The sequence below is a fragment of the Lissotriton vulgaris genome, chromosome 1_1 (assembly GCF_964263255.1).
Source record: "Lissotriton vulgaris chromosome 1_1, aLisVul1.2, whole genome shotgun sequence".
In the NCBI taxonomy this organism is placed as follows: Eukaryota; Metazoa; Chordata; class Amphibia; order Caudata; family Salamandridae; genus Lissotriton; species Lissotriton vulgaris.
In genome coordinates, this window is record NC_141685.1 from 766,900,830 (window position 1) to 766,926,632 (window position 25,803).

A 25,803-nucleotide genomic window follows, 5' to 3' on the forward strand; every position below is an offset into this window, starting at 1 on the left:
CCAATTAAATCCTTCTCAATCTATTCCTATTCACCCCACTACTCAATCTACCGCAACCCACTTCACCCTGTTCCATCCCACTCTAAATCACTCCACTCTACACCACTCCACTCTACGTCACTGCATTCCATGACACTGCACTCAACAACACTCTATGCCACTGAACCACTGAACTCTACTCTCCTCTCCTCAACTCTACAACACTCTACTCCTCCTACTCCTCTCTAGGACACTCAACACCCTCCACTCCACTCTAGTACACCTCACACCACTAACTTCTAGCCTCTCTGGTATACAGTACGGCAAAAACACTTTGCCAAAGTCAATAGCTCTTCTATAGGCAAGACCTATTGTCTTTGGCAATGCTTATGGTTAAAGTATAGTGATGGGAGTAGAAATACAGGATGCTGAAATACAATGTCTAAACACAATTATATGTTTTTTTCCTTCTTTGAGGCAAAGCTCCTGTTATTGTTGACCCTAAAATTACCGTTTCTAAAGGTGTACTATGTTTGAAAACAGCAATGTGAAAAGTAATTTCAAGGTGAGCACTCAGGTATTTGCACTTATCTTAAACAGAACCGATAACATCAGACAAATATGTTACATTGCGTTGACTACATGTGACATACGCCCCGCCAACAGCCTCGATTCCAAGCAAGTCTGGTTCTGCCAGAACCACTGAGAGCAAACGGAGAGTTTGGGAACCTATCAGCCAATCAGGGAACAGCTCCCATAGCTGCAAAGAGGCCGCTTGCCGTGTGTGACGTCTTCAACCCGTCCCAGCTTTCACCACCAGCAATGTTCTGAGACTTGTAGTTTCCTCTAAATATTGGCATGTAAGAAATCACAGCCTGCAAAGTTATTTTGGCTAAATTGCATGCTTGGTGATACGGCTCATTGACTTAAATGCTGGCACTGATATCAGCTGTGATCTGGAGGATCTGAGGGGTAATCGTGGAAAAGCCTACTTAGCTGCACATCCTTCCGAGGTCACCAAAGGGAGTATACTTAGCCAATTATATATAAAACGATTCTGCCTGAACAGCTCAAAAGATGACTTAAAACCAGGATAGGAAATGAATTGTTCTTAGAATATGTAATCATTAAATAGCTTTTGATGCAGCTTCCAATAGTATACAATAGTATAAAGAGAAAATATTCATATTGATTTCAGGAATGTGCATACTTTTACTTCTTCCATATACAATTTGGTAGAGTTGTCAGTACTTGTTCAACTTGTTATAGAAATGACTTGTTAGCTTGTAAAGACAAGAGTCAACGCATATGTAAATCAGCAATAGTCCTGCCCCATAACGTCACCATCTAGCCTTCACTGCTAGGCCATAAACGGGTATGCTGCACTGGGGCCGGCAGTGTTAAAAGTGAATACGTGTCAATGACTAGCAGTGTTGCACTGGGTGTAGTGGTCTAGGATTGGCAGCGGTGACTGATGATAAATGACCACATGTATGTAGATAGCAATTTGCGATTCCATGATTGTGAATCACAAGGATTTGCAATCAGGAAATCACAGAATGCAATGTTTGAAGGTGTATGGTCCATATTTTGTGATTCCTAGAGGGTGGCAAATGACCTACCTCATGAATGAGGTAGGCTATAATGTGCGACCCCCTAGGAATCACAAAAATCAAAGGGATGGTGGCCTGCTGAGATCAGCAGACTACCATGTTGTGATTGCTTTTCAATAAAGCAATCTTTTTTGTTGGTAAAGCAGACCGTTTTCCTTAAAAGAAAATGAGATGCTTTACCAAACAGAAAATTAAAAGTTTTCTTTTCAATTTTTAAGAGCAGGCAGTGGTCCGTGGGACAATTGCCTGCTCTTAAAATTGGTTTTGCAAACATTCACAAAGGGGAAGAGGTTCCTTGGGGATCCCTTCCCATTTGCAAATGGATTACCACCTACTTGAAGTAGGTGATAAAATGCGAATGTTTTACAACTGCAGTTGCGGTCACAAAACATTCATACATACCGATGTGATTCGGTATTAGGAAGGGGCGCCCTAAACACGCCCCTTACTAATGCCAAATCGCAAACCCATTTTGCGTTTCAGTAACAGGTTACCAAATCGCAAAATTAGGTTTGCAGCATCGAACAAGCAATTTTTGCATTCGCAAATGGGCATATTCTGCGAATCTACCTGTTTGCGAACGCAAAAATACTTGATACATCTGGCCATTAGTGCATAGAGTTGTCTGTAATGGTTTGGGGTGCAGTATGCTTGTCTGCAAGCGTTATCCATAGAGATGCTGAGCCGGGCTGGAGTCTAAGCAACTCAGGAGTCTGAGCAACAAATGAACTGCCCGGAAATCTAAACAACAGGTATTCTACCCAGGAGTATGAGCAACAAGTGCATTGCCCAGGAGTCTAGGCAAATGGATATACTGCCTCGGAGAATAAGCAGCAGGGATATTACCCAGACCTGGCTCTTCGACTGAACTGCCCAAACGGATCAGCAGCCTCCCCCACCCCAGTGCCTTGAGACCCTCACGGGTGAGTAGCCGCGCTTTACAAACCCTGATTGATTGACCCAGGAATCCAAACAGCAGGGTTACTGCCTGGGTGTGTAAGCAACTGGTACACAGCTCTGTAGCCTGGGCACACGAGTCAAGTCAATGGGTATGCTGCCATGGACATCATTTAGGGGTCGCCAGGGGTCTGAGCTGCGACCCCTGGCATGCCCCTTGTGACCCCTGGCACTGCCTTTGTGACCCCTAGTGTCAGCTGTGGCAACGTCAGTGGCAGGAACAGAAGCAGCTCTTCCTTATGGATGTCGGTGGGGGCTACACTCACCGCGTTTTTTGTCAATTATTTATTATACAGATAGTGGCTATTATCACATTATTCGCTATTAGTTTAATATAAAATGGAGTACAGGTAGTTCGAACATGATCTTCCCTGGCAGCTGAGGTAGGTAAACAAATGCTTTTAAATGTATGTCACGTGCCTGCTTGCAGTTTTGGGTCTGGTTATGCTGGTTATGTAAGAGGAGTTAGCCTGTGATAATTTGAAAATATGGGCAGTTTCACAAAGATGCAAAGGCTGCCTGTGTCACACAGCTCCACCGAGGGCAACTTTATTAAAAAACAAAGGCATTGCATTTTTTTATCCGGAAGGGCTGCTTTTTCAAGGATGTTTCTCGCATTTGTTTTGCAAATCTTCACCAACTTAATGACGTTGAAATATTTAAAATATACCTTTCGTGAAATCGATGAAGTGCAGCTTTGCCGACTACCCATATACTTACAGTTGTGCCAGCTTCCAGACTATCACCCCCCCCCCCACACACACACCCCCACACACACACACACACACACACAGGTTAGTGCACACTACGGTGTGCACGCAACTCTTGTTAAAAAAAAAGGCATGTGTGGGCAAGGGGCCTGCACATTGGTACCCCTCCAGTACTGCTGTGACCTCTCCTACCCATCCTCCAGTGCCAAGTTCGCCCCTCACCTCTCTGCTGTTTCTTTGCTGTCTCCTTGCCAGAGTGAGCTCGTATTCGGGGCTTGGTTCCACAGCGTCTGTACCCGGAAAAGATGATAACGTCGTTCTCCCGTTTCTGTCCGGATCTCCTATTTCTGGCAAGCCGTTGGTCCTTCTTCCGTGAGCTACGGCATGTGCCTCTTGGTAAGACTTCAAGGAGCTGGCACGCTTTTAGGCGACTCAGTTCCTTCAGGGTGAAAAGCTCCCCTTCTTTCCAGGAACATCTGTGATAGAACCAACTATCACCTAAATTACTATATGTATGTGGTTTATGCTGTTAATTATTTACCTCAGCATTACAACACCCAAGGCGAATCGCTACTGGATGCTTCTTTAAAAGCAGGTTGTGTACCAGCCACACAAGAGTTATTCGGCACCCAAGCTTGACATTTCCTGCTGTAGTTAAAGTGAGAGAGAGGCTAATCGAACGAGGCAGGGTGTGGATCGGAGATGTATTGAAGGCAGCATTTTGTACAAAGCAGACATTTTGAAAGGGAGTGCTAATACCTATTGGAATGGACCAGATATAATTGAAAGTTGTTATTCACCATTGGCCCCTTATGACACTGCCCCCCCCTACCACTAGTGCCTGGAGCCGGTGGCATTCTTTGTTCTCTACCTGGTTGTTCGTTGGATGACTTCCTCTATTCTTTCCAGGGTCAGTCTGTGTGTCTGGGCTTGTGCTTCTCTACCTGGTTGTTCGTTGGATGACTTCCTCTATTCTTTCCAGGGTCAGCCTGTGTGCCTTGGCTTGTCCTTCTACATCTGGTTGTTCGTTGGATGACTTCCTCTATTCTTTCAAGGGTTAGTGTGTGTTTTGGCGTGTGCTTCTCTACTTGGTTGTACGTTGGATTACTTCCTCTATTCTTTCCAGTGTAAGTGTGTGTGTCTTGGCGTGTGCTTCTCTACTTGGTTGTTCGTTGGATGACTTCCTCTATTCTTTCCAGAGTCAGTCTGTGTGTCTTGGCTTGTGCTTCTCTACTTGGTTGTGCTTTGGATGACTTCCTCTATTCTTTCCAGGGTCAGTGTGTGTGTCTTGGCTTGTGCTTCTCTCTCTTCCTTATATGTGTGGCTGCTTTCATTATTCTTTGCTGAAGGAACAGTTGTGTTGCCTTCCTCCCAATATTATCTCCTAGATAAAGGAGTGGGGGGACTTAAAATGTTTTGTCCTGGGTGTGATGAATGGTGAGTTTGTTGGCTTTTACTATATTCTCCTGGATGGGTAATTGGGATGGGTTTTTGGAGTGTATTTTCAATTGAGTGGGTTAGTCAGTCGCTTCCACTTTTCTCCCCTAGAATGGTGAGTGTGGTAGGTTTCAATTATTACTCATGCGTGGGTGAGTGAGTTTGATGTCTTGCACTATTCTTTCCTGAGTGGGTGAATATCTTGGATTCCACTCTTATTTCCTGTAGGGGTAAATAGGTTGGCTTCTGCTCTTCTCTCCTGGATGGGTTGAGTGTAGTGGATTCTGCTAGTTTCTCCTGGGTAGGTAATCGGGATGGCTTCCATTTTTCTCTTTTGTGTGCATTTTCTCCGGAGTGAGTTAGTAGGTTGCGTTGGGTGAGTGTGGTAACTTTTTCTGTTCTCTCCAGAGTTGGTGAATGGTATGGGCTTCACTATACTACACTATTGGGTGAGGGGTGTTGCTTTTTAATGTTCTCAACTTAATGCATACGTGGGTCAGCTAACACTATTATTTCTGAGTAGGGTTAATGAGTTGAAATTGTAGTTCCGCTCCTGCATGGAATGGGTGGTTTTGACTTTTACTATTATTCCTGAGTGGAAAAATGGTTATGCTTCAGCTACGCTTACCCTAGTGAATAAGTGGTCTGGCTTCTACTATTCACGCATAGGTGGTGAGAGGGTTGAATTCAGCTAATCTCTCCTAGCTCTGGGGTTGGGAAGGCCTTCATCTAATCTGTCCTGAGTAGGATAGAGGTGTAGTTTTACTTTCAATTGTGAAAAGATGGAGAAATGGTGCTTACGTGCCCGGGGCTCAGAATTTAATAACACATATTTTATTAAAGGTGGTTTTAAATTGTGTGATTGAAAAAGCAAATTTTAGAAAGTGGACATTTTCTTGTTTAACCATCCACTGTCTTTGCCTGCCTGTGGGAATGTATTGTTTTATAGATTGACAGGGCTTGGTTTGGGCACTCCCTCCAGACACCCACACAAAGGAGCTGAGGTGTGCCCTGCCTGGGCTAGAATGGTGAGAGGAGTTGTCACTAGCACCTGAATAGGCTATGGCTGTCCTGCACAATTTGTCTTCACCCCCTGTAGTTTGGCTGGACCAGGGACAGGGCCGGACTGGGAACCAAAACCGGTCCTGGCAAAGTGCTCGGCGGGCCCCCCATGGGGAGGTTGGGGGTGCGACCGAGCTCTTTGCCGGGCCGGTTTTCGGACGATTTTGTTACAGGGCCGTTTTTGCAGCTATGCTGCATAAACGGCCCTGAAACAAAAACGGCCCCCAGGAGCCCAAAACCCACCCCCTCCCTTGCGGCGCACCGGGGGATTGCCCGGTGCCCGCAACGGCCAGTCCGGCCCTGACCAGGTAGGACAGAACTGGTTTTGCTGAGCAAGAGAGACTTTCTTAACAAATACTTCAAAGGGTTTTGCTGAGCAAGAGAGACTTTCTGAACAAAGACTTCAAATGGGAAAAAGGGTTTATCTATCACACCTAAAGCCCCAGAAAATGTAACTCTTTTGGACAAAGGACCTGCCAAGAAGAAGAGCTGGAAGATCTGCCAGGAGTAGTATTGCCCCTTTGCTGTGTGTTACTTTGTTGGGTTGGCCTGCAGTTGCTGCTTCTCTCATGGGCACTGAAAACACTGGAGTGAACTTTCTGCAACTTATTTCCTGAGTTTCTCCAAGGGCTTGAAGTAGAGATTTCCTCCTGTAGGAAATCTCTGTAACATCAAAGACTGCAGGTACATCTGCCAACAGCACTGGGAAGTGTGTGTTTTGTGCTGCAACAGAAGAAAAACAAGTACAATGCAATCAACAATGCCGCTGCTGACTCTGTGACCTGAGCATCAACCCGTTTTACTATGCAACACTGGTCTCCCCGGCGCTGCTCACCGATGCTGCCATTAAGCCATTGGTTCCACCGTGACCCATGGGCACCACACCTCGCATCGCCTTGCTTCACATCGCCTCCCTGGCCTCACCTACTCCGCCCCTCCACGGGGACATCAACAGCACTGTCTTGCACTGTGGCCTGTGGACAGTGCTCCTGAGGTACACGAAGCATCGCCCCATCCCACATTACCGCCCTGGTCCACTGACATCAGCAGCACCAAAGGAGTATGTAGTTCCTGTAGCGTGGGAAAAGAAGAGAAGGAGGCTAGGTTGGGCAACACCCTTACTCCGTAGTGGAGTGTGGGTGTCTACCAATTTGGGAACTGGGGCCCTCACACACCCATTTGGGTGTCATGCTTCATCACAGGGTTTGCTCCTCATCAGGCTGCGCAGCATTGCCCTATGAGGGGCTCTTTGTCAGAGATCTTTTTCCCTCCTGTATAGGTAAGGTGCGTGTTAGGGGCCTAGACGGTGTAGATGTGAGGTGATATGAGGAGAAATAAAATGAGGCGAGGTGGTGCTCCAAAATTAATTTTAATCTGCGACCCCACTCATGCCAATAGAAACCAGAATAGGGATACTGCTGATTATAATGGTCGGAGGTGTCTATATGTGTGTAGTCAAGGTCAACATGTTTCTTGCCTTATGTGTGTAAATCACTTGGCAATTCTTCAGGACCTATCTTAATGCACTATCTACACTGGTGGTTGGTTATGGAAAATGAACCAATCACTCTGCTGACCTTTCATGAACCAATCACTCTGCTGACCTTTCAATGATATTAACAAACAATGGTCCAAGACCTATATATTTCTGAATGAACAATGAATCAGAACTTATCCAATTAAAGAGCATATGTTATTTAAACAGCCCTGCTCAATTAATGATAAACATAAAAGACGGCAACAGCAACAATCTCCAGATATATACAATATTTTAATCTATTGTCATATTCAAAATTTGAAACACAGTTCACAATTTATACACATTGCCCCGTGTAGAGCGTGCAGTATAGCAAAGGGTGTCAAAGAACGTGAAAGTGATGAAGATGAAAAGGAGAAAAGTCACACAAAATTATAAATAAAACGATTTCAATAATTTCAAAAGCACATCCGGCCAGTGAATGCCGGAACAGTACAACCTGACCACTTCAAATAGTCCACAGAAACTTCCTACTATTATTCTCAGACACAGAATGTAATAAATGTCTGCACTATATCACAGAGAGAGAGATAGTTAGTGGTCCAGGTATTAGATAAATGTCGACGTTTCGACTCGTCTTGCGGCCTTGCGGTCGATTATGCCTGGGCCATGCGAGTCTTCTTCAGGACATATTAGACGGGGCAACACAGGGATCTTTTTGGTGACCCTGTAAAAGATATAAAGGACCATAAAAATTGGGGCTGTTGCCTAATCACTAAACCAGGGACAAAAGTCCAGGCTTGCTTACCCTTCTCGGGGAGTAGTGGTCGTAATTCCCACTCCACCTAGGATCAGTCCATGTAATCCAAAAATCCTATTGTACAAACCGCTAAATTGACCAGGATTCTGAAAAAACAATGGGGAACGTATGTAAAAATATATATATATATATATGGTCCCATAGCCATGGATTCAAAACATTCCCATCAAAGTAAAACATGAAAGTTACCTCTACAATAATTTAGGTTTCCTATCATTGATAGATGTGTACTTTCGAATCGATGTCTTGTCAACAGGAAGCTGTAACAATTATAACAGCACTTGTAAAAACATTTTGGACCAAGCGGGCAAAATAGTAAATTACCGCTATTTACAAGGGGCTCACCGTTTGTCAAAATCCAGAGCCCAATCTTGAGTTTATATTATTTCACTATACGATTTTACTGGGGCAAATCCTCACGCTGTAAAACATAAAAGAAGAAGAACCAGTTGGTGAGGACCCCTCCCAATGATTGGTGGTTCCAAGTTTTAAACAATTCAAATAATTCATTACCTGAATCGGTGAATTCTTTTGCATTGGCTATGTCCAAAACCAAAGATGGTCGAATGCCAGTATTTAATACATTTTCAGGCAGCTGAAACGAAAGAAAACCCCATCGTGAGCGCCTGCTTTTGTTAAAACAGGGGAAGCGTTTTAATAACCGGCAGTCTAAAACCTCATGGGACGCTTACAGTTTTCATAACGGAAATCCATATTTTAACACGCGTCTCCAAGAATACTGAGGCAACTGCTCTCAGGGGAAAACGGCGTCTGACCAGCCCCACGGATATGTTTGAGCCGGTAGTCTTCCTAGCGGTAAACAGCGGCGAAGGACTACGCCGATCTTTTTCCTTTACCGCTTTCAGTAATTTAAACAAACAAAACTGGACAATGCGAAGTGGTGCCTCATTTCTTATCGATGAATGGTACCTTGGCACTTATTTGTACCCGTCGGAACCGGATTTTCAACAACAATATATGAACCTACACATTTTCAGCTAATATTTACAAAAAGCTCATAAATCAATTTAAACAAATATATAAATATTCTCTAATTATGAACTTAATCCTCAAAGGTAATATCAGACAGTGATAATGAAAAATGTGGCGGCCATCTTAGTTTGGGAATACAACTGCAAACCAACGATTCCCATTGGTGTATTCAATTAAAATACAGCGATTTGCCTTATATACATATTTACAAAGACATTTTTACAAAAACTTTACATTATATTTACAGAACACTTTAACAAAAAACTCTACACATATATACAACAAACATATAGTGGTGTTTCATACAGTCTTATCATCAACGGCTAGGTATACAAAGTTAGAGAATAGCCACCTGTCTGTTTATTTCCTCCAATTCATTTAATCCCTTATTAGCCGTGTCAAGAAGATATATCCAACGGCATTCCCTTCTGCTCAAAATACTTTGGAGATCACCTCCTCTTTGGTTTACTTGCACCTTCTCTATTACCCACCATTTGATACTCTCAGGTTCATGGGCAAATGTTGTGAAGTGTTGCACGAGAGGAGCTCCCACAGTTTTGCATCGTATACGACTGACATGTTGGAGAATCCTACATTTTATTCTCTGTATAGTCTGTCCAACGTACATAAAACCACAGGGCGTAGTCCTTCGCCGCTGTTTACCGCTAGGAAGACTACCGGCTCAAACATATCCGTGGGGCTGGTCAGACGCCGTTTTCCCCTGAGAGCAGTTGCCTCAGTATTCTTGGAGACCCGTGTTAAAATATGGATTTCCGTTATGAAAACGGTAAGCGTCCCATGAGGTTTTAGACCGCCGGTTATTAAAACGCTTCCCCTGTTTTAACAAAAGCAGGCGCTCACGATGGGGTTTTCTTTCGTTTCAGCTGCCTGCAAATTTATTAAATACTGGCATTCGACCATCTTTGGTTTTGGACATAGCCAATGCAAAAGAATTCACCGATTCAGGTAATGAATTCTTTGAATTGTTTAAAACTTGGAACCACCAATCATTGGGAGGGGTCCTCACCAACTGGTTCTTCTTCTTTTATGTTTTACAGCGTGAGGATTTGCCCCAGTAAATCATATAGTGAAATAATATAAACTCAAGATTGGGCTCTGGATTTTGACAAACGGTGAGCCCCTTGTAAATAGCGGTAATTTACTATTTCGCCCGCTTGGTCCAAAATTTTTTTACAAGTGCTGTTATAATTGTTACAGCTTCCTGTTGACAAGACATCGATTCGAAAGTACACATCTATCAATGATAGGAAACCTAAATTATTGTAGAGGTAACTTTTATGTTTTACTTTGATGTGAATCCATGGCTATGGGACCATATATATATATATATTTTTACATAGGTTCCCCATTGTTTTTTCAGAATCCTGGTCAATTTAGCGGTTTGTACAATAGGATTTTTGGATTACATGGACTGATCCTAGTTGGAGTGGGAATTACGACCACTACTCCCCGAGAAGGGTAAGCAAGCCTGGACTTTTGTCCCTGGTTTAGTGATTAGGCAACAGCCCCAATTTTTATGGTCCTTTATATCTTTTACAGGGTCACCAAAAAGATCCCTGTGTTGCCCCGTCTAATATGTCCTGAAGAAGACTCGCATGGCCCAGGCATAGTCGACCGCAAGGCCGCAAGACGAGTCGAAACGTCGACATTTATCTAATACCTGGACCACTAACTATCTCTCTCTCTGTGATATAGTGCAGACATTTATTATATTCTGTGTCTGAGAATAATAGTAGGAAGTTTCTGTGGACTATTTGAAGTGGTCAGGTTGTACTGTTCCGGCATTCACTGGCCGGATGTGCTTTTGAAATTATTGAAATCGCTTTATTTATAATTTTGTGTGACTTTTCTCCTTTTCATCTTCATCACTTTCACGTTCTTTGACACCCTTTGCTATACTGCACGCTCTACACAGGGCAATGTGTATAAATTGTGAACTGTGTTTCAAATTTTGAATATGACAATAGATTAAAATATTGTATATATCTGGAGATTGTTGCTGTTGCCGTCTTTTATGTTTATCATTAATTGAGCAGGGCTGTTTAAATAACATATGCTCTTTAATTGGATAAGTTCTGATTCATTGTTCATTCAGAAATATATAGGTCTTGGACCATTGTTTGTTAATATCAATATAATACCCAGGTCCAGTACTTTTTGGGTTACCCCATTTCTTTAATGGTTACCTTGAGCAGTTTTTCTGCGAGGGTTGTATGTATTGTTTAAATTTTATTCATTGTGTTGACGAAGTGTTTTGTTATAGTCAAGAAACTATTCTGAATAGAAAATCATAAATCAGAGGATGTCGAAGAAAGAGACCTTATCTTATAGTGAGGACTATATAGATAAACTCTTACTGGAGGAAGGTAGTGGTACCTTTCTTGCCGACAACACTACGACTAGTGATTTGTCATTGAATGAAAAGATCACGAAATTGGAACGCCTAGAAAAGAAGTTAATACGAACCAGGTTACATGGGCATACTTTAGCGAAATACTTGAGATCAAACGTCATCCCAATCGGACTTCAGGTCCGTAATGAACCAGCTATCTTCCTAGAGAACCCGAAGTTTAAGGAGGGCTTTAGCTTCATATCCAACACATGCTCAAGACATTGGATGGTCTTGGGCATTGAAACCGCAGTAGTAGAATTGGAAAGGCTCACTAGGGAGATAGCTACCTTGAGAAAGGAAATCATTGATGTCAAAGCCTTAGTTAATGCCAAGGAGGCCCTAGAGAGGTTAGAGAAAACCATCCGGGAATTTGACCTATACACACAGGGAACTAAATTGGAAAAAGTGGCTAAAGATATCAAAGCATACAATAAAAAGGCCACATACCCCTACCTGCAGGTAGGGTATTATATACAAGACCAGAGAGGGGGTTTCTCTAGCCGAGGCCGCGGAGGGTATAGACGTTACAACACCTTCTTGGGCTCATCAGCCAGCAGTGGCTCAGATAGTGAATTGGAACGCCCAGGTACTAGTACAGGGTCTAACTCTTCGGCCCAGAATTTTCAAGACCAACAATCTTTTTTAGGCGAGGACCAATGGTGGGGACCACGCGGCAGAGGCCGTCCCTGGGGACGACCCAGGGGAACACGGGGTGTGACATGGAATCGAGGGACAGGCAGAGGGAAGAAAACATTTCAGTCGGACTCCCATGGCGACATCAGGACGAGGCGCCAACACTACAGATGGTAGTGCATAGACCAGAGAATCCGGTCATAAATCTGTCTGATCACGTATTGACTCAAGATGAACAGAGTGTGCTCTCTAAAGGGCTGTCCTTTGTCCCTACAGCCATGCCTAATGATTTCAATCTGAAGATTGAATTACAACAATTCTTCAGGAAGGTTCACCTTAAACATTATTTTCAGAAGGTCCCCCACAATCCAATCTTCTCAGCCAGTGGGCTGAGACCTCCTTCTAAGTTTAATCCGCCTTCACATATGGTGGATAGTAAGATTCTAGCCTATGAACAGGTGGTCATACGGGATGTGGAACAGATCCTAACTACCAGACAGTATGTACCATACAATATGAGCAAACAGGAAAAAACGGCTCTCTACAATTTGAAAAATAACACCGATTTTGTAGTGAAGCCCGCTGACAAGGGTGGGGCGATTGTAATCCAAAATGTTGAGAAATATAAGAGTGAGATATTATCCCAATTACAAGTTGAGGGCAATTACAAGCTTCTTAAAAAAGATCCGACTAAGGTGATCAGTCAAACTGTTAGTGCTGTAACCAACATTGCACTACAGGAGGGGTACATCACTAAACAGGAATTTGATTTTCTAAACAATAGATATCCACGCATGCCTACGATTTATACGCTCCCTAAGGTGCACAAACGCCTGGAGGATCCACCGGGGAGACCCATCATTTCAGGGTGCGGTTCCGTTTTGGAACCTCTGTGTAAATACATTGATATATTTCTTAAACCCATAGCGATTTCTACCCCCACCTATTTACGCGACACCATGGCAACTATACAGTTAGTTGATGGACACCAGTATGATCCGGAAACCTGTTTACTTGCAACAATGGACATCACTGCCCTATACACAAACATTCCCCAGCAGGCAGCATTAGAGTGCATTGAAACTGTTTTAAACCGCAGACCGGCCCCACACAGGGTTCCTACTGAGTTTATTATTAAACTCTTAAACATAGCCATGACACAGAATTTCTTTATATTTCAGGGCAAATTCTATGTACAGACAAAGGGCGTGGCTATGGGGGCGAGCTTTGCACCTAATCTAGCCATAATATTCATGAGTGAATATGAACACATGTTTGTGTTGAATCAAAACAATCCATATAGAGACCAAATCCAACTTTGGGCCAGGTACATCGATGATGTCCTCCTTATTTGGAATGGTAGTAAATTGTCCCTGACTGAATTCCACATGTGGCTTAATCAACAACTAGCCTATATCCAATTTACATTAGAGTGTGACAGCCATACGATTAACTTTTTGGACATACAAATAAAGTCCGACCTTGGGTGTCTGTATACTACTTTATACAGAAAGAATAGTGAGCGTAATACGCTCCTCAGGTACTCGAGGATCACCCTCGGAACCTCAGGGACAATTTGCCCTTTGGGCAATTCCTGAGGCTCCGCAGGAATTGCACAAGGAAGGAGGACTTCTTTGATGAATCATCTCTTTTGATTGCCAGACTTAGCGAGAGAGGTTACCCCATACGCTTGCTTAAGAAGTCGCACAAGCGAGCTTGGCACAACCATCGGGAGCAATTGCTTAGTGTACAAGAGAAGGGTAAGAGTGAAGAAAGGTTAGTGTGTGTAACAACGTTTAATACCAGAAGCAATCAGATTAAAAAAGCCATAAATCGGCATTGGCATCTGGTACAAAACGAAGTGGGTGGACTCCAGACACCCTTACACGCATTCAGAAAAGGGAGAAGCATCAGGGACCACTTAATTAAATCACTCCTTCCAGTATTCCAGTAATGACAGTTCCCTCTCAGACCACACTATGGGGTTTACCCCCAGTAATGGGCCACAAAAAGTGTGGGAATTGTAAAGCATGTCCCTTGACTTTGGAATGTACCACCTTCTCACATAACGACCAGGTACACACATTGAGAGTACATAGTAATTGCAATACCACAGGGGTGATTTATGCCATCTTGTGCCCCTGTGGTTTTATGTACGTTGGACAGACTATACAGAGAATAAAATGTAGGATTCTCCAACATGTCAGTCGTATATGATGCAAAACTGTGGGAGCTCCTCTCGTGCAACACTTCACAACATTTGCCCATGAAACTGAGAGTATCAAATGGTGGGTAATAGAGAAGGTGCAAGTAAACCAAAGAGGAGGTGATCTCCAAAGTATTTTGAGCAGAAGGGAATGCCGTTGGATATATCTTCTTGACAAGGCTAATAAGGGATTAAATGAATTGGAGGAAATAAACAGACAGGTGGCTATTCTCTAACTTTGTATACCTAGCCGTTGATGATAAGACTGTATGAAACACTACTATATGTTTGTTGTATATATGTGTAGAGTTTTTTGTTAAAGTGTTCTGTAAATATAATGTAAAGCTTTTGTAAAAATGTCTTTGTAAATATGTATATAAGGCAAATCGCTGTATTTTAATTGAATACACCAATGGGATCGTTGGTTTGCAGTTGTATTCCCAAACTAAGATGGCCGCCACATTTTTCATTATCACTGTCTGATATTACCTTTGAGGATTAAGTTCATAATTAGAGAATATTTATATATTTGTTTAAATTGATTTATGAACGTTTTGTAAATATTAGCTGAAAATGTGTAGGTTCATATATTGTTGTTTAAAATCCGGTTCCGACAGGTACAAATAAGTGCCAAGGTACCATTCATCGTTAAGAAATGAGGCACCACTTCGCAATGTCCAGTTTTGTTTGTTTAAATTACTAAAAGCGGTAAAGGAAAAAGATCGGCGTAGTCCTTCGCCGCTGTTTACCGCTAGGAAGACTACCGGCTCAAACATATCCGTGGGGCTGGTCAGACGCCGTTTTCCCCTGAGAGCAGTTGCCTCAGTATTCTTGGAGACACGTGTTAAAATATGGATTTCCGTTATGAAAACGGTAAGCGTCCCATGAGGTTTTAGACCGCCGGTTATTAAAACGCTTCCCCTGTTTTAACAAAAGCAGGCGCTCACGATGGGGTTTTCTTTCGTTTCAGCTGCCTGAAAATGTATTAAATACTGGCATTCGACCATCTTTGGTTTTGGACATAGCCAATGCAAAAGAATTCACCGATTCAGGTAATGAATTCTTTGAATTGTTTAAAACTTGGAATCACCAATCATTGGGAGGGGTCCTCACCAACTGGTTCTTCTTCTTTTATGTTTTACAGCGTGAGGATTTGCCCCAGTAAAATCGTATAGTGAAATAATGTAAACTCAAGATTGGGCTCTGGATTTTGACAAACGGTGAGCCCCTTGTAAATAGCGGTAATTTACTATTTCGCCCGCTTGGTCCAAACATTTTTTACAAGTGCTGTTATAATTGTTACAGCTTCCTGTTGACAAGACATCGATTCGAAAGTACACATCTATCAATGATAGGAAACCTAAATTATTGTAGAGGTAACTTTTATGTTTTACTTTGATGTGAATGTTTTGAATCCATGGCTATTGGACCATATATATATATATATTTTTACATAGGTTCCCCATTGTTTTTTCAGAATCCTGGTCAATTTAGCGGTTTGTACAATAGGATTTTTGGATTACATGGACTGATCCTAGTTGGAGTGGGAATTACGACCACTACTCCCCGAGAAGGGTAAGCAAGCCTGGACTTTTGTCCCTGGTTTAGTGATTAGGCAACAGCCCCAATTTTTATGGTCCTTTATATCTTTTACAGGGTCACCAAAAAGATCCCTGTGTTGCCCCGTCTAATATGTCCTGAAGAAGACTCGCATGGCCCAGGCATAATCGACCGCAAGGCCGCAAGACAAGTCGAAACGTCGACATTTATCTAATACCTGGACCTCCAACTATCTCTCTCTCTGTGATATAGTGCAGACATTTATTACATTCTGTGTCTGAGAATAATAGTAGGAAGTTTCTGTGTACTATTTGAAGTGGTCAGGTTGTACTGTTCCGGCATTCACTGGCCGGATGTGCTTTTGAAATTATTGAAATCGTTTTATTTATAATTTTGTGTGACTTTTCTCCTTTTCATCTTCATCACTTTCACGTTCTTTGACACCCTTTGCTATACTGCACGCTCTACACGGGGCAATGTGTATAAATTGTGAACTGTGTTTCAAATTTTGAATATGACAATAGATTAAAATATTGTATATATCTGGAGATTGTTGCTGTTGCCGTCTTTTATGTTTATCATTAATTGAGCAGGGCTGTTTAAATAACATATGCTCTTTAATTGGATAAGTTCTGATTCATTGTTCATTCAGAAATATATAGGTCTTGAAATATATAGGTCTTGGACCATTGTTTGTTAATATCAATATAATACCCAGGTCCAGTATTTTTTGGGTTACCCCATTTCTTTAATGGTGACCTTTCAATGAGGTACCTTAATAATATAAATCATGGGGCCAAAGTAATGATATTCAAAACAGAGAGAGAAAAACAACGGTACATGAATAAGGTATGCACATACCGTAATAATGTCTCCAAAACGAAATTTAAAACATGCCACAAACACATGCAAAAGTGTTTAGTGCAACTCAAGAGGTGCATGGCCAAACAAACATAATAAGCAGACTTGTAGCACATGTGACATATACAAAATATACTGATGTCATTGGTGGTAACCAACCACTGTAGGAAATGGCACAATGGAACTCACCCAATTCAGGTGGTAGTCCTGCCTCATCAATAGTTAGGCAGATCAACAATTGTTACAAAATTAACATCATGCTGGTTTTTAGGAGAAAAAGCAGGAAGATAAAAACACGATGGGTATAAATAAGCAAAATTGAAAGGTTGCCCAAGGATGAGCATCCTGTCAAAGTGGCATTGGTCTCTGGTGCCAAAGAAGGGGGGAGAAGGGGGAAGAACAGTGGGGACCGCTTACTTACAGTTCTCCTGGGAAACAGGTGCCGGGAACCTACCCCTAGCTCTGCCTTGTTGGGAGTAAGCAAGGTGTGTGAAGCCGGTAGGTTTAAGTAGTAGGGAAGCAACCGTGAAGTGGAAGGTCGAGGACAATGGCGGCCATCTATGAAGGGGGTTGAAGCTACAAGCTCCCGGTCAAAACAGTGGCGGCCATCTTAGAACATGGAATGCATGTGGAAGTACCGAATTGACCGACATTATCGGTCTGCAGGCCGAAGTCAGAGAATCATAATGGGCCACACAGGTCACGCAGTGGGGTGATTTCAAGTGGGTAAAGTCCCGGAATTAGGATGTAAAAACTGACACCTCTACATGTGAAAAAATGGGATATCATGATAGTTATCACATGTAAGAGGTGAAGGAGGGAGTCTACATGGCCATGGCAACAGGAAGTGTATGAAGCCAGGCTTGGTTATTATGACAAAATAGATCGTTTTCAAGGGATAGTAAGTCCCTACTGGTGATGGCTAGTATCTGCAGTTGGTGACATTAGCTGCATGCAGTGGGAATCAAGAGGGCAGATAGTGAGGGGAGGAGGAGGCTCTAATTATTTAACTTCCTCGCAGAATTTCCTCATTGAGCCCATCTCTGTCGCAGGATAGTCTGAAAATCCAGCATTGATCTCTCCTGAAGGGGCTTTGTTTTCTAAGATTGGGGTGGGCCTCAATCACTGTCCACCTTAAGTTATCAGGTGCATGTCCCTTCTCTGTGAAATGTTGACAGAGTTTGGTAGTTAGTCTGTTGCTGCGTATGCTGCTTCGGTGCTCCATAATTCTGACCTTCACTGCCCTGGTTGTCATACCAATGTACCGCTGTTTTCAAGGGCAGGTAATGGTGTAAATTCAATTGTTGGTGTTGCAATTGGTGTGAGACCCATCTAAAATCGGGCGATAGTTGTAGTTCTTTGGTTCTCTCAGTAAGAGGGCACACAGAACACGAGCCACATGTTGAGTGACATGTGACCAGAGGTAGCCCCATAAAGTTGGTTGGTTATAGTGACATGGACCAGGGTGGGGACGTGTGTGGACCAAGAAGTCCTTCAAGTTGCTGGTACTTCTGAATGCAAACCTGGGAGTAGTCAGTGCCAGGTTCCGTGGCTGTAGGATACCCAAATTCTTTCTAATGATTTGTTTAATTCTGTTTCAATGTGGGTTGAATGTTGTCACACAGGTCGGTATGTGTTCCTCAGTTTTGGGTATTTTCTTGAGTAAGGACTCCCTGTTATTGATCCTGGCCCTCTTCCTGGTAGTGTTAATGCTATGTACTGGGTAATCCCTTTGTATTAGGTTGTGTGTGAGTTGTTATGCCACATCACCATAATCCTGGGCGGTGCTGCAATTATGTCTAAGGCACGGCAACTGCCGAAATGGAAGGTTGTCCCTAAGAGCCTTTGGATGATGGCTCCCATGCAGTAACAAACTGTTACAGTCAGCTTTTTTTTGAGGACCGTGGTATGTAATCTACCCTCCGTCAGTTTTTTTTCCACGTCCAGAAATGGTGTTTTTTTGAAGTGTAAGTACTCGTTGAGAGGGTTGAAAATACAAAACATAGCAAGAATAGGCTATGTCCCAGTAAAATGCCAAAACAGGGTTGACATTTTTGGTTTTCTGAAAAAAGTCTGCCTGTCCCTGAAAGTGGAGAAGATGGTGATTTCAGCACCATAAACCCTTTGTTGATACTGTTTTCAGGGGAAACAGACATTTTCTTCTGCAGCACTTTTTTCCAATTTTTTCGAAAAGAACCAACATTTTGCTGTATTTTGACTAATTTCTGGGTCCCCTCCAGGGGAATCCACAAAACCTGGGGGCCTTTGCAATCCTCAGGGTGTTAGAAAAAAAGGACACAAATTTGACGAGTATTTCTTATCTGGACAAAAAGTTACAGGGGCTTAAGCGTGAACAACCCCAAATAGCAAAAAAAGGCTTAGCACAGGGGAGGGGAAGCCTCGGAGCGAAGGCGTTAAAGTCATATGGGCCAATTCATAAAAACATTTATGAGAAATAGCACTACAGGAGTTCTCTTGTACATACTCTTGCATATCAATGTATATCTGCCCTACAACTTCCAAAATTGATATTACTAAAAGTGCAAAGAGGGCGCATTATTTTCTATTTGCACTAATTGTAAATTACTATTCCCCGAATATTATCGTTCACAAAGGTAAACTGGGACAAAAGACTAACTTTACGACTTTTGGTATTCACAGAGGTCATTTACTACTCATAAATGTCATTTGTGAACAACAAAAGTTCAACTTTTCGACTTTCGATATTCACAAAGGGCATTTACAAGTAGTAAATGTCCTAGACAACAAGCTGCAGCAGTAGGCCCAGCGGAGGCCAGACCAGGAGCAGGGGCGAGGGGCAGGTGGAGGCAGCAGACAACCACTAAGCATGCTAGTGACCGCAACAACAGGATGCCAAAATGATGAGCACCAAACCAAGACTTGTTGATCCTTATGGACTGAAGACTATATTGGAGGGGCTCAGACATGCTGTTCTTTCGAAAAACGACCTTAACCCACAGAGAAGGTATGCTGCCATACCAGTACCGGTTGCCATGACTCCAGATGGCTGCAATCAACGAATGGTCTCTCCCAACCCAAGTCCAGGTCATGAAATGAATGCTCAAGGAAATCAAATGTATTACTCTGTTGCAGTCCTGATGGATGAAAGTCAAAGAATGGCTGCCGCTCAGTCCTACGCTCATGTTGGCCAAGAGCAGAGACAACCTATGACTTCATATCCTAACACTCCTACTTTGGCCGTAGCATCTGCAGCATCATCGACCATCGGCTTCTGCAGTGTGCGATCTGCGAACTGCACGCCAAGGTCCTCCCCAGTGAAGCAACATCAGCTCAGTTCTCCTCTCAGTTCCACAGCGACCCTTGTCCTACTGCTGAATTCTTCGTACTATGGCTTAATATTGTACTGTGTTATCGTTCTGTCATTTTGAGTGTAATAAATGTGCATTTCGTTATGCAAAAAAAAAAAAGTAGTACATATCCTTTGTGAAAACCAAAAGTCGGAAAGTTCGATTTTCCTCTTATTTTACCTTTGTGAATCAGGCCCTAGATGTTTAGGGTCAATTCACTAAGACGTATAAGAGTATTACACAAGTACTTCTTCACAAAATCCAAAATACATTTCAAAGAACCCTGCTTCCACTGTCTAAATAATGGAGGTTACAAAAGATCACAAAATGTGATCTTGGACAAGTATTTACCTTTGCTTTTTTTCTATGTGTTTCCAATTCCTCTGTCTCTTTTGCGTACTAGCCGTGTTTCTGTCCTTAGCTCCTATATCTCCCAATTCTGTGTAGTTTTGCAGTTCATTTTCCCATTGCTTTGTTTCTCCTCTTTACATCGTACAATAACCACACTCCACGTTGTTGTATTAGCGTTAATGGGCATTTATTAGAACACGGTTGCTAACATTCTATTGAACTTTATTATCGTGAACAATATCTCAACATTATGAATCTTGATATGGAGCAACAGAGTGCCGTTCTCCCTGCACCATTCACAACTCAATCCCTTTCACTCACTGACATCATTCCGTATACCCAGTCACTCCTTCACTTGCCCTACAAACATCCCCCCTTGAAGATCCTTGCCTTGCTCATCGCATTCAGTACACCTTCTTCAGTCACCAGTGCACCCTTCTTCCCCCCGAAGGGTGAATATGCCCTCATGTGACTCACCCCTCCCCAAAATAAAATCTACGCCCTGCCACCTGCCCTAAACTGGAAAACACTGTACCTCAACCACCATCAGTAACTTTCTACAACATGGAGGGTGGGCAGGAGGACTGAGCTAACTTCTTCCCTTTCTGGTGGTGGTTGGCACAAGGAAGAGGCCAGATATGCCTCTCCTGACACCTATATAGCCCTAAAACTAACCTGCCTCTTCCCCCTAACTAACCTATATCCACCCAGTCCTGAGGCCAGCACAAAGAACTCCGGGGGAAGGCTGATCTATGACCTTCACATTGTGCAACAAACACACTCCACGTTGTATTAGCGTGAACGGTCATTTATTAGGACATTCTATTGAACTTTATGAACATTAACAGTATCTCAACATTATGAATCTAGACATAGAACCAGACAGTTCTATTCTCCTCACACCATACAAAACGCACCGGCTTCCAATTCCCTAGTAACTCCAAAGCCTTTGCTTCATTCTTCCACCTTTCACCCACTGACCTTGATATGCACTTTAATATAACAGTATGTGTCCAGCATTTTAGTTTTAAAGGCTGGGTGTATTTTTGCGTGTGATATCACCAGGAATAAAACATTGAGACAGACACAGGCTCATCATAGGCCAACTGTTAGTATTTTCTCATTTATTTTAATATGTGTGTAAAAGAAATTCTCTGTGTAATTTAATACAGATTCAAACTGTACTGATATTGTCTTTTGTCCTGAAGAAGGTGGTGTTTAAGGCGATTATACCCACCAAAACGGGTGGACGCCTACTGTCAACAGGCATACCATAGATTTTGACAGACATTCTTTCATTTATTGTACTAGAATCTCCCAATGTGTCTATTGTTGTTTCTAGGGTGATATTTATTCTGCTGATTAATTGCTGAATCACTGTTTTTATCTTTTTAACAATTGTTTTAAAGGCTTTATGATTAATGCATTTCTGGAGATATTTTTCAGCACTTGGCCTTTGAGGGGAATGTGTTTTGTTCTGGTGATATAGGTGAGTGTATAAATATGATGGTGAGAGTGTCTGTTGAAGTGAAATAAGTTGTCCTTAGGGGAGTTTCATTTTTGACCTAGGAATATGTACTTGAACCAGCTCTCAAAATAAATGTCTTTGCAGAGTCGCTACATAATTCAGCTTAAATTGTAGCTCACTGAAGAAACAGCTGATAGCAGCACTATTTTACTGCCTCAAAACAAAACACCTGGAAATCCAGCGAAGGGTCACGAAGGAAAGATACCTACCAGGCGACCTCTTGTCAAGCAGAACTGTCAGGCTGAATTCAAGAAACAAATGCTGTTCTCTTTGGAAACCCTGACTGGAAGATGACGGCGAGCAGAAATAAACTGCTGTCTCCTCATACAGAATGACGGTTGAAGTGCGCAGTGCTCCTAGAGCGCGAGCAGGATAACTACTGAACACGGCATAAACCAAAACCACTAGAAAGCTAACCTTGCTATATTAGCGGCCGCCATCTTCGAATTCTGCTAGAGCGGCGGCTGCATATCTTTTAATTAAACCAGGAATCTCTGAGCCACAAGTTGTCTCCAGGTAAGCGGCGATTTCTCCTGCCAAACATTTGAGCCTGACATGATACTACAATGTATGGGACCAGTTCTAGAGCCACATTGATCAGTCCTGACACCCCCATGTGCAATCACCTTAATGACATGAGCCAGGCAGAAAACCCTCATTGCCCTCTTCAGCTTCCCCTGGGCCTTTTCAATTGCAGCATGTTTCAAGGCTGCCCGCCAAACCCTGCACGGCACAAACTCAGTTCAAACAACAAATGTTCCTCAAACTTTTCTCTTGATCACCTCCAAATCCCTTTGCATATGTTGGAGCCAGTCCTGACAAATGAACCAAGTCATTTACCCCTTGATGAATCAGGAGCGTGTCTGGAACACTCCTCTTCAAAACCAACTTTGTCAGCTAGAGCAACAATGTAGTTCAACGCATTCCCCCTTTCCCCACCAAAGCAGCTCATGGTGGCTGCTCCACAAGCCCAAGATCCGTCCATAGACCTATCGGTCCGCATACTTCGCTGCCCAGTGCACAAAGGAATGTCCAACAATCCAGGTAACTGTCTTAATCACCGAGACCACTCATGCGCCTTGAAGCTAAAAAAGGAGGCAATTAGCTCAGACACCTTATCTCCCTCCCCCTCCCACCAGGAAACGTACCCACTACTTTTGAACATAGCACTCACAGCACCTCCACCTCCACCTTCTTATTGGAAGAATCCATCCCCAAGACCACCAATAGCGTGCTGCAGCCATCGATACCCTAATCCACAAGGCATGCATACCAAACTTAGTAATTTCTCTACCAAGTCTATGCAAAGCCATGCACAAGACTGCCAACAACTGAAAGGCAGTGACCTTGCTGCCATCAGCATGACAAACACCTGCCGGGCAAACATTGGAAACCACACCATTACCGCATAGGGCAGACCTCCCCGCTGCTGCCCTCACACAACAACACCCATTTCCCCCTGCCCTCCTGAAATATCGCATCCTCAAAATGATCATATGAACAATGAGGCATAACAGCCAACAACTCCTGCAACAACTCGAATGTAATAGCTTCCTACAAAGCCACTCTCCCCACACCCCTCTCCCTGCCCCAACCCTTCTGAGCCCGACACAGAATCCCTTCCTTGGCAGGGTTAAAACCTAAATACAGCTTGCCATAGAAAGAGATTCCAGACATCTTGCCCGCAGTAGTTGTGGGTGACATACCTTTGTCAATACAGGACAGAACAAAACACAAAACTCCCTGCTCAATGTCATGTCATTGCAGCCGAATCATCTCTGGAGAGGGGCCCAAAAACTCCCCAACTTTGCTCCAAGCCAGTCTGTAATTCCTTCTGGTGGACTCTGCCAGCGACCTCTCGACCGGTACCACAACTCTCACTCACTCCAGGCAAAGATGTCTACCAGCAGTCGTGTTTTGAATTCTTCTGCTCCTGGCGCCAGCCGACGCAATCTTTGCCACTGCGAACAAGACAAAAATCCGCTTTATCATTGCTGGCCCCCAGCACCTGCTTTGCCCTGAACACCACATTAACACCACATTAAGCCGTAAGGACACCAGGATGAACCTCCTCAACAGCCTCAAATCCCTTGCTCGCTTCATGTTCACCACATCCACTATGGTCATGTTGTCCACATGGAACAGTCAGTCTCCAGCCTTGACTCAACCAGTGCGCTGGTCACACTTCTGCACACCCCTTTCCAGAAAAGACCAAAAACCTGGGCCCCAGCCGCATCCAAAAATGTCTTGACCTGCCACACTATATTCTCCTCCAAAAAACCCAAGGACAAACCATTGAAATCATCCAGGAATGTCTGTAAACACACAGGTCAGGTCATACCATCAAAGAGATTCGCCGCCTATGGTGTGGCAGAACCGCCCCAGACATGGCCATGCCGAGACACCTCCAAAAAGTCCTCCGTGCTCTAATCACTCTGCACCCAAAGTTCAGGAAACCCAACAACTTCTGCCCCACACTCAGCTCAATCTTCCTCTCCCCAATCACTTAAGTCAGAAACCCATGTATCCCCACCTCTTTCTCCCTTGGCTACCGGGCCACCCACTGAACTGAACTGAGTCCCATTCAATGCCCAGGAACTTCAACACAACACTGGGCCCCTCTGTCTTCTCAGGAGCCAAAGGCACCCCGAAATCCTGTGCTAAGGACTCAAAATGCAACAATCCCTGGACAGACTTCCCTGATGCTCGTGTGCCAACAAACACAAAATCCTCTAGGTGGTGAGACACTTCATGATGGCCACTCCTCTTGCTGAAAATCCACTGCAAAAACTTGCTGACAAGTTCTAACATGGCATAAGAAATGGCACAACCCATCTGCAACACTGTGTCAACATAGATGAGACTCTAAAGTTGCATGCTTACCAAAGAGAAATCAGAGTGATTAATGGGCAGCAATGTAAAGGCAGATTTCACATTGCACTTCACCATTTCAGCCCTCCGCCCACACTTCTGCACCAGACAGATAGCATCATCTACAGAGGTGTATAGCCCTCTAGTATCCTTCTCAGCAATGAAATAGTTGACAGACCCATCCTCAGGCCAGGATAAATGGTGAATCATCCCGAATTTTCCCGTCCCTTTTTTGGGCACCACCCCCAGTGGAGAAATAATCAAGTAAGGCAGGGGCCACTCAAAATATGGACCCACTACTCTGCCCTCAGCCACCTCTTTGTCTAGTTTTGCTGCTGCCACTTGAGGGAGTTCCCGAGCTGACTTCAGATTGTCTGCCCACCGACGCCCTCAACAGCCCTGATACCCCACCCAAAACCCTTCAATAATTCCCTATTCCTCCCTGTTGGGGTACACAAAGAGCCAAGATACCAAGGCCTCCACCTTAATTGAGACAGGAGCCCTTTGGCCTAGTCTACCCGAGGCCTATCCGAAAAGTCATAGGCAGGCCGCTGGCCGTATGCGTTAAGGCCGAGGATTGAGATGATGGCATCGGACCTCACCTCGCCCCCATTACTCTTTCGGGTTGAGGCTGACCATAGCCCTGATTTATGCATCGCAGCTCAGCCTGGCATAACCCCTGAAAATGCATCTGCGCTTTGCGAATAATGTCCATGTACTTCAGCAGTGCAATCGCCCTATCCAAATAGCGCTCACAATATTCTAGCAATTCTCCATATTTATGGGAACCCACGGCCTCGCGGTCAGTTCCCACTCCTCTTTTCTGGACCCCTCCTTTGCATGAATTTCTCTATGGAGGAGTTTGAAGACATCTACATATTTGTGCTCCTAAATTCTATTCTATTTTTGGGGAGGAAATATCTGTATTGGTTTTATTTCAAACAGTAACAAAACACAACTGCTGTTGCATAGTGTCAAACAGTCCCCTTTCTCCACTACTAAG

At 43.5% G+C, this 25,803-nt stretch overlaps 1 protein-coding gene across 1 annotated transcript in view; it reads right to left on the reverse strand.

The window, feature by feature from the left end:
• LOC147747795 (dimethylaniline monooxygenase [N-oxide-forming] 2-like) overlaps positions 1–3,742 on the reverse strand; it is a 311,008-nt gene extending 307,266 nt beyond the window's left edge. The window contains exon 1 of the mRNA XM_086955925.1: positions 3,482–3,742. The gene's annotated coding sequence lies outside the window, so the exon portion shown is untranslated. The remainder of the gene's footprint in view (positions 1–3,481) is intronic.
• Positions 3,743–25,803: the final 22,061 nt, after the last annotated feature.